Source organism: Lissotriton helveticus, chromosome 2_1, assembly GCF_964261635.1.
Source record: "Lissotriton helveticus chromosome 2_1, aLisHel1.1, whole genome shotgun sequence".
In the NCBI taxonomy this organism is placed as follows: Eukaryota; Metazoa; Chordata; class Amphibia; order Caudata; family Salamandridae; genus Lissotriton; species Lissotriton helveticus.
The window spans coordinates 1,763,655,085-1,763,665,712 of record NC_136059.1 but is presented as its reverse complement, the minus strand read 5'-3'; positions in this window follow the sequence as shown (position 1 = coordinate 1,763,665,712).

Sequence of the window (10,628 nt, the reverse complement as noted above, 5' to 3'; positions counted from 1 at the left end):
TGTATTTGTCAAAGGACAATATTCCAACTGAATTGTCATCACTTCCTGATATACTTTGGGCTAATGGCTCTAATGATGTAGGTCGTTTGGAGATAGCACCGTATGTCATAACTTTGAAAGCCAACGTTAGGTTGCCACGTATTCCTCAATATAAAATATCCAGCGAATGCGAAAATGCATTGTTGACGATTGTTTATGATCTGATCGATAAAAATGTCATCGAAGAAACAACAGGTAATGTTTGTAACAGTCCAGTTCTGCCCGTCTTGAAGCGTACTGATCCTTTACAACCGCCTGTGTACAGGTTCGTGATTGACCTCAGAGAAGTAAATAAGGTAGTTATCCCACAGTTTCCAGTTGTCCCCGACATTACTGCTTTATTGACAATGGTTCCAGCTTCAGCAGCTTGGTTCTCGGTGATTGACCTGAAGAACGCTTTCTTCAGCATCCCGATTGCCGAGGAAAGTAGAGACCTTTTTGGCTTCAATTTAGGAGGACGAAGCTTCCGCTTCAAGTGTGCTTTTCAAGGCTACTGCGAAAGCCCATCAATATTCAGTCAGGCCCTGAAAACACAACTAGACACGATTATTCTACCGAATGGCTCAACTCTGATTCAGTACGTAGACGATCTGCTGATCGCTGCAGACACTGAAGAGATTTGCAAGAAAGCTACGTTATCATTATTACGTCACTTATGTGACATGAAGCACAAAGTCTCTCTTTCCAAATTCCAATTTTGCCGACAAGAAGTAACCTACCTAGGTCACATCTTGTCGAAGGAGGGAAGGAGACTGACACCAGAAAGAATACAGGCAATTGCAGAACTGAGTGCTCCGAGGACACAGAGAGAGGTTCGGGCCTTCTTGGGCATTACATCGTACTGTAGACAATGGATACCGAATTTCTCACTACTAGCTAAACCCTTGCTGGCACTACTGTGCAAAGACACGCCAAATCCTATGCCCTGGTCTGAAGATTGCCAAACGAGTTTCCACAAGTTGCGTGATGCATTATGTTCGGCTCCTGTGTTGGGAAACCCCAACTACAGTAAACCTTTTACATTATATGTCCATGAGAAGGAAGGATGTGCATTATCAGTTTTAACACAACATTTTGGGGACAGACAGCGCCCATGCGCGTATTTTTTGGCAACTCTAGACCCTGTGGCTAAGGCACTACCAAGTTGTCTGAGAGCCACCGCCGCAGCAGCCGTCTGCATTCGACAGTCTGCTGGATTAGTCATGAATAATACTCTGATCGTTATGGTCCCGCATGCAGTAGACATTTTACTAAACAGGACGAAGACACAACATCTTACTAGCGCTCGACTATCCAGTTACGAACTTACACTGCTAGCAAGTCACATCCACATAAAGAGGTGTAATACACTGAACCCCGCAACGTTATTACCCATTCCGACAGAAACAGACAAGATTGATAACCATGACTGCTGTTTTAGGACAGAAGAAGAGACAAAAGGGAGAGTAGACTTACAGGACACTCCCCTTCCTGAATGCAACGATACTTTATGGGTTGATGGTTCATGTTTCAAGTTGCCGAATGGTGATACGACTGCAGCATATGCCGTAACGACATTACACACCATTGTAGAGACCGCGCGTATTTCCCACAATTCTGCACAAGCCGCGGAACTGATTGCACTTACCAGAGCATGTGTGTTAGCGAAAGGAAAGCGAGTGAATGTGTACACTGACAGCCAATACACCTTTGGTGTGGCTCACAGTTTTGGGAGATTGTGGCGTGAACGTGGGTTCCTTACGTCACATGGTGCAAAGATACAACATGGTCAGTTAGTTAATGAACTCCTCGAGTCATTGACCTTGCCACTACAAGTTGCAATTGTGAAATGCAGTGCCCACAAAAAGATTCAGGATGATGTTGGCCGCGGGAATGCATTTGCAGACGAGGTTGCGAAAGAGACTGCAAGGAACGCGATGAGTCGGATGTATGTTGTAGGTCCCGCTAGATGGATTACGGATGTGCGAATGTGTGAGGACACCATTGAAAGCGTGAAATCTATACAAGCCGAGGCAACTGAGAAAGAGGTGAATGGATGGAGAGAAAGTAAAGGTAGATTAGACGCAAATGGTTGTTGGGTCGAACTGTCAGAACACCAGCGATGGCTATTACCTAACGCATATGTACTTGCAGTAGTAACAATGGCTCATGGAGTTGCGCACATCAGTTCAAGAGGAATCTGTAAACTATTGGCCCCAGTATGGAAAAATGGTAATATCCTGAAATATGCAGAGAATGTGGTCAGAAACTGTATGGTGTGTTTGAAGTACAATCCCGGTAGGGGAACCCCAACTCCAGCTGGTCATTTTGCGCCTCCAACGTATCCGTTCGAGGTTTTGCAGCTCGATTTCATTCACATGGAGAGGTGCAACAATCTGAAATATGTGCTCGTTGTTGTTTGCGCTTTCTCCAGGTGGGTGGAAGCGTACCCCCTTAAGGACAATACCGCCTTGTCAACTGCCAAAGCCCTTGTCAAAGAGTTCTTCCCTAGATTCAGTATGCCTAGAATTGTCTGGAGTGATAATGGAAGTGAATTTGTAGGACGCGTGATGAAGAGAGTGTGTGAGTGCTTAGGCATACAACAAAAGTTTCACTCTGCGAATCACCCCCAATCAGCTGGATTAGTAGAGTGCTACAATGGCACTTTAAAGCTCAAATTAGCCAAGATCCAAGCCTGTACAGGTCTTAAATGGACTGACGCCTTGCCCCTAGCACTCTTGTCAACCAGAATGACCGTCCATTCCAGGTTAGGACTTAGTCCTCATGAGATAGTGTTTGGCCGCCCAGCCAACGTCTGGGGCGTGCCAAGGCCAAAGAAACTCAGCGAAATAGAGCACCCCCTACTGCTTGACTATTTGTGCGAATTAACAACTAAATTGCGTGTTTTACACCAACAGGTTCACAGTTCCTCTCCACCAGCCTCTGACGATCCAGGTCACTCCATCGAACCCGGCACGTGGGTCTTGGTGCGGAATTTCCAGCGCACAAACAACGGACAGCCGAGGTGGACCGGACCGTACCTGGTACTTCTTTCCACGAGATCAGCTGTTCGGGTGGAAGGCAAAAAGAACTGGGTACACGGGACCCATTGTAAACGGGTCCCTCTACCCCTCCCATACGACCGGTGGGTCAAGGAAGGACTTGCCGACTCTGAGACAGAATCCATACCTCGCTTCCTCCTTTTCAGCGATGCACGTTTGAAAGAAACTGGTACCGAAAAGGAGAGTGATCATATTTTACAAGGACTTGTGCCACCGTCTATGCAGTTGGACACTACCGAACCTGAGACATTGTTTGAAGACCACACCGTACCAGGAAAACGACGGTACAATTTAAGGTCTAAACAAAGAGACTAATAAAACCAAACCAATGTGATTTTTTTTTCCCCTAAGAACTATTTTTGATTTTTCAGCTCTCTCGCCCAGGGAACTTGCTCATTTTTGATTTTCGAACCGCCATCCGGTTCTGCTGCTAGGGTCGCGGTTGAAGTCTGGGGAGTGCAACTGGGGACGTTTAGGTCAACGGTTCTGGTTGGTCCAAGGGAGTTACCCCGGACTGAACAGAGCGCACTCCCTGGCAGAATCAACCTACCACCGCGGGCAGCAAGTAGAGGATGGAGTTTCCTAGGGTAAAGAGACCTGCCAGACTCACGGACTTTGAAAGACAATTATGCACGATACTGGCCAAAAGAAGGTTTTTGATAATATGTATTTTTATGTTGTGTAGCATAGCAATGTTCTTGACTGGTTATACTCTATTCGTCTTTCAAGTTTCCTTGTTCTCAAATGACACTCGGCCAACGCCTCCTCTTACTCTCTCCACACACTCCTTTCACCCTCTACCTGAACACGAGTCTGCCAGAAGACTCGAATTTGTAAATAACTCATTCATTCAACTTCTACACCAACACCAGTCCATAATGAACACATCGAACTGTTGGGTATGCGGACTCATGCCGCACACGACTGATAAGGGTATCCCATACTTTATCCTGCCTTTCAGTTATTATGGTTCTCTGTGGGCTTTCCAGACCATGTTCCTATTCGCCCTAGAACCATACCCGACCCGTTCTACTGAGAGTGATTCCAGTAACAAGGCACTAGTAGCAGGGATAAGAAACATGAGTAGAGAGTTCGACACATATCTAACGATTCCCAAAGATGAACTCACTCCGTACACTCGTTGGAACGTAACTAAATATGGGGTCTACCTGAGTAAGAGCCAGACAGCAAAGAAATCCCGCCCAGTTTGGATAGTACCCAACCGAGGTCACTTATGTTTACAAGGCATCGGTAGGGATCCCAAAGCACAATTAGGAAAGAGTGTATGCACGGAAACATATGTGTTCGCTTCCCGAACTTCCCCTATACTATTAGCAGCCAAAGGCACGTATTTCGTCTGCCATGACCAAGCCTACACCTGGTTGCCCCCTGACTTCTCAGGTACATGTTTTATCTCATTTCTGCTGCCTCCCACCTACACGGCCAGAGCAGATTACCATCGGACAAGGACAGCTAGGGGTGTCATGAGTAACGACGGCACCGCGGCTCAGGAATTCGCTGACTTCGCAAAGGGTTTTCTGCCATTTTGGGGGTCTATGGTGAACAGCAGGAATATTCGCCAGTTATCGAGGATAGTTGAATCCGCCGTGATTACAACGGCCGGAGCCCTTGGCAATTTGACGACCGAGCTTCAGTCGGATCGACTTATGACCCTTCAGAACCGAGTTGCCCTAGATATCATACTCGCCGATCGTGGTGGTGTGTGTAGAGTGATCCAATCCAGTTGTTGCATTTTCATCCCTGATAACGCACCGACAGTGTACCAGGCCATCTCTAAGCTACACAAGATATCTGGTTCCCTTCACGTAGAAAAAGGGGACTGGTCCTTACTAGGGTGGTTCTGGGAACTGATCGCTACCTGGGGATGGAAAACACTGATCTTCATTGGGATGATCTTAGCACTTCTGTTTATGTTCTGCCTGTGTGTACAGTGCGCTCCTGCACTATGTGGCCTCTGGGCTACATCATGTGTACGGAAGCCTGTGTCAAGGGACGAACTGAGCAACAGAATGATGCTACAGCAGCATCTCCACGAATTCCTTCATACAGATTTAGACTCGGATTAACATGTATCATTGCCTTATATGAGGGCAAAAGGAGGGTCTGTGGTTCTGAAATTCCGGACCCTACTGTAGTCCCGGTATCGAGGTCCAATACTCGTGTCCCAAAACATCAACGTACCATGACGAATTTGGTGTCAACAAACCGAGAATGATTAGGACATCATTCCTATGCATTTGCGTCATGATCGAGGTATGCTAACACCCCTGAATCGTAGTTTCCGTCCCGACCCCTCAGACTCCATTTTGTAAACGGTATCCATCTTGTGTCTTGCCCTCATGATATGTCAATTAAAGGTCGAGCTTGATCTAAAAGGACACGTCCACCTTCCCTGACTTCCCCCTGACCTGTCCCAACTGACTCCATTGCCTCCAGCCAAACCTGTTTGGGCAGCTCCTCGCCCAGTGGCCTAATACGATAGCATCAATGCATAACATGCCACAAACCATTCACTACATCCAGATCATGTTTTCTACACACATACACACCTGTTTTTTCCTGTTTTATGGCCAGTTTTATGACTAGGAGGTGCCTTCCTTTATTGGGGTTTCATCGATATCTGATGGGAGTTCCGGGCCTGGCTGGGTAATCTATCACGAATTAGACGTCTAAAATACGGGCTTGCCTACATGACTTCGCTCTTTTGTATTATTGTAGAAATATGTGTATAGCCATATCATAAACTCAAGAATTCTTGCTTGCAGCTATTATTTTTGTATATAAGGAGAAGGCTGGTTCTGTAAAAACGAACAGTCTCCTGAGAACACATGACCCGTGTTTGTCGTGCTTCTAGGACAGCTGTTACTTGGTAGCTATCAATAAAATTCGATCTCTGACTGCGACTAGAAGACTCAGTGTTTCTGTGGTCCGGAACAAGGGAGAACTCAGAGGTCTTCGGGTGTTATCCCCTGGCACCAACGGGTTCCTAAAAACCCGTTACCTCAGTAGAAATCATTACACAACCAAAGCAGACCTGTTCAACCCCTATTTAAAACAAAGAAAACCACTAGCACCAACCCCTTTCCAAAAAATCCCACAACAGTGGGCTAACCCAGCATCTGCATTCCTTCAAACAAACATCACAAAGTAAATTTAGGGATCTGGTCAAAGCAAGCAGGCCTGCCGGCAGCCCTTCTGGCACATGCCCACCCCAAACCTTCAAAAACATTATTCTAACTACCTATGCTGCCATACCCGTAAGAAGAATCATCAATAATTCCTTGACTACAGAAATATTTCCAGAAGACCTAATAAGGTAATACATACGCCCATTATTAAAGAAAACTGACCTGGACCCGCTTGACCCTGACAACTACAGACTAATTACAAATGGACCTTTCCTGGGCAAACAGATAGAAACAGCAGCATTTGCTCACATGTCACATTTCATTGAAGATAACTCCATACCCTGCTGACTTTCAAACAGGATTCAATCCAGGAAGGGGGACAGAATCTGCCCTCATCCCCATCTGGGATGACCTCAAGAACACCATAGACCAGAACGGGGCTGCTCCACTACTTCTCTTGGACCTCTCAGCTGCCTTTGACACTGTTGACCATGAAACTAATATACATACTCTACAAAGTCAGCATAGAAGGGACTGCTCTTGACTGGATTGCATCCTACCTTCAAAATGGAACAAATGTCATCCATTCTCCACCTTTCTCATCCAAACTGTACTTAACAAAATCAGGGTTTCCTCAAGGCTCTACCATCGCATTCATGCTTTTCAACAGCTACATTAAGTCATTACTGGTAATGATCAATGAATTTCACCTCACATGCTATACCTATGCAGATTACCCACAAATACTCCTTAAACTGGCAAGCCCAAAAGACATTGGAAACTCTCAAATTTTCAGTTGCCTCAGAGCCGTTGATGAGTGGATGACAAGAATGGTAGAATTGAACTACAGTGTAAAACAAAATAGTGGGCATGAGGAATCGGAAAAAAATGCAGCACTGGTAAAGCAAGTATTGGCAAAGCCAATAGAACTGGTGTGGTCTGCCAGCCTTTTGGCAATTCTTTTGTCATGTTTTGCAAAACTTTATTGTTCACAAAGCTGTCAGGCCCTCATTAAATCTAAAAAATAACACAGGCTAAAGGCAAAAAGTGTTTTTCTGGTCACAAAAAAGTACACATTACCATGGTACACCTGGCACTGAGCGGCCCTACCAAGAGTGTGGATGGGCTCCTTGTGAAAGAGCAGCATGCCGTAAATCATAGTGAAGTCAGTCAATAGCTGAAGTGGGCTAATATTGCCCCTTGATACATGCTGGAATGTGTAAGAAACATATGAATGACAGTCACAGATGATGAAGCCTGACTGAAAACCCCTACAAGTAAATATAGTTATACATACTATTAGTAAAATGAAAAGGTCTTGGCTAACAGAAACCTAAACCATTGGCTGCTAGCCTTCTCTTTGAGGCAGAAGTCAAGAAAGAAGGAAGAATGTAAGGAAGAAGGAAAAAAGGAAAGGAATGCAGACAAAGAGGAAGGAAGACAGACAAAAATAGAAGGATGAAGTACAAAAAAGGAATAAATGAATGCAAAAAGGAAGGAAGAGAGGGAGGCAAAAAGGGAAAGAAGAAAGGCAAAAAGTAAGAAAGGAGTAAAAAAGAAAAATATTCAGAAGGAAAGAAAAATTGTAAGACGGCGAGAAAGAAAGAAGAAAAGGAAACAAGGGAGGAATAAGGAAAAATAAAAAAGAAGTTAAAGAAGTAAATAAATAAAAGAAGGCATGAAAGAAATAAAGAAGGAAATTAAATAAAGAAGGGAATAATGAAGAAAGAAGATGAAACAAAGAAAGAAGCCAATTAAAAAGATCAAAAGATAGAAGGCAATAAAGAAAGAAGTAAATAAGTTGAAAAAGAAAGGAAAAAGTCAAAAATAAAAAAGCAAGGAAAAAGGCACAAATAAAGAATGAAAGAAAGAACGAAAGAACGAAAGGAGGAAGGCAAAAGAAAGTAAGAAGGAAAGAAGGCAACAAAGAAAGAAAGAAGGAAAAAGAAGAAAAAGTAATAAGGAACAAAAGCAAGATAGAAATAAAGAAGGAAAGAAAAAAAGGAAAAAGTTCAAGACAGAAAGTAATAATGATGCAAAAAAGAAAGCAGGTAAAACTGAGAGTAGGCAGTAAAAAGAAAGCAACAAAGGAAGAAAGAAAGACAGAAGAAAAGAAAGAAGGGATGAAAATTGAACGAATGAAAGAAAATGAAAAGAAGGCAAAAAAGTAAAAGCAGGCAAAAAAGAAAGGAAAGACTGAAAGAAAAAGGAAGAAGGCAAAAAATAAAGATGGAAAAAGGAAAAAAGAAGGCAACAAAGAAAGAAGGAAAGAAGAAAAGAAAACATTAAAGTAAAAAGGAAAGAAAGAAAAATTGAAAAAAGAAAGGAAAGAAAGAAGATGGAAAGATGGAAGGAAAGAGGACTCACAGTATAAAATATTACATACTAAAAACCAAATTACACCCTACCTATGTTTTATTACAACTGATACAAGTGCTAAACAGAAGATGAAGTTTGGGTTTCAGACCGGGAAAAGTTTATTAAAGAACCATTGGTGAAACTGAGAACACAATGTAGGATACTGTAAAATAGAAGCAGTTCACTTCAAAAGGAATTTAGAACAGCATTGGAAGGAGACAGGAATTGATAAAGCTGGAATGTGCCCTGCGTTCACTCCAAATACACCCTACTATCATATAAGGCAAAAAAGGGACATTGTGTGCGGATGTCCACATTCTGAAAGAACAAAATGCAGTCACTCAAAGTGAGGTTAACCAGAGGCTTAAGTAGGCTGAACCATTGCCCCATGCTGTATGCTGTAGTGGGTGAAGCGACATGGGAATGACACAACAGACCAATTAGTGTAGAGAGGTAGCTGAAAGCCTCTTTCAGTAAGTATATTATACATATTATTTTAGTAAAATCGAAAGGTTCGGGCTAATGCTGGACCTTCAAATCAGCGGAAAAGGTGGACGAATGGACAGGATCTAAGGGCCATATGTATGAAAGTACCGATTTGCGATTCTGAAATAGCATTTTTTAAGAAATCGCTATTTCAGAATCGCAAATTGGTATGTATGTACAAATTCGCTTATTTTTAGCGAATTCTTAGTATTCCTTAATTGCGATGAGCAAATTGCAAATCGCAATTAAGGAATACTTTCCCATTCATTTGGCCCATAGGAATGAATGGGAAGGTATTCTCAATTTTGCGATTCGCAATTTGAAAATCGCAAATTGAGAATAATTTCAAGGGTGCAGGGGTGTCAAAAGGACACCCTGTTGCACCCCTGAAATATGCATGGGTGCATGTATGTGCAAAATGCTGAAATGTGCATTTTTCAAAGAAATCGCAACTTACCACCAACTAGAAGTTGGTGGTAATTTGCGATTCCTTAAGGGCATTTTGCTACTTTTTTTGGCTTCATTGCATTTAAGGAATCGCAAAATTTACGATTCCTTAAATGCAAATGCAAAATAAGAAATGGCAAAATTTGCGATTCCTTATTTTGCATGCAGATTTGTGTGATACATACCATTTACCAAAAATGCGTTCACAAACGCCGAAATTCTGCGAATTTCGGCGTTTGCGAACGCATTTGGGCTTGATACATATGGCCCTAAATCATGGTGAGACTAGCCAACGAGAGACAGCAAATTGCAACAAACCAAAGCAAAACAAAAATTAACTGCAGACAGAAAGAGTACACCAACCAGTTTCGCTGTAAATATCAGCTGCAGATGCCAGACCTTGTGCTAATAATAATAAAACATGCTAGCTTCAGCAGTCGGAAACTTCATTGAGTGTATCCCTACTGTGGGTTTAATACATATGTATCAACAGCACTGTCGGAATTCTCTACAGGAAAGCCACTTCATGCCTGCATGTAGGAAAAAATTCCCTCTCTTATCGTTCTTAATAATAAACAATGTATTTGCTTAATGAAATGAAGACCAATATTTCAAAAGACTCTAGCTTCGACTTGGCAATCACAGAACAAGTGAAGTGATTCTTTTTTCAGGTGAGTATAGCCTAATACAACTGATTAACAAATTAACCCCTCTAATATCATTCATTCATTCATTGTTGCAGTTCGCAGCTTCACCTGTGCTTTCTTTAAGCTGTAGTTTCACTTTTGAACGTTCAAGTGACATGAAGTGCCATTCCTCCTGTGCACAGTAGGCCTAACTATAATAACATTAGAGCATAGAACTACCACTTATTTGCATCCAATTAACCGAGTTAACCGAGTTAAAAAATAATAATATATTCATGTGTGTTGCGCTTCAATCAATAGCTAAGCTGAAGCTCACGCGCTGATATGAGACATTGTATGTAATTTTTGGCTGCCGGTGACAGCCTGTAATGAACGTTTTTAAGTGCATGTCAGAAGTTTCGGTCAACTTTTGAATTTCCACGGAGGCCGCCCTAGCAATGAATTTTCTGGAAAGTTGAGGA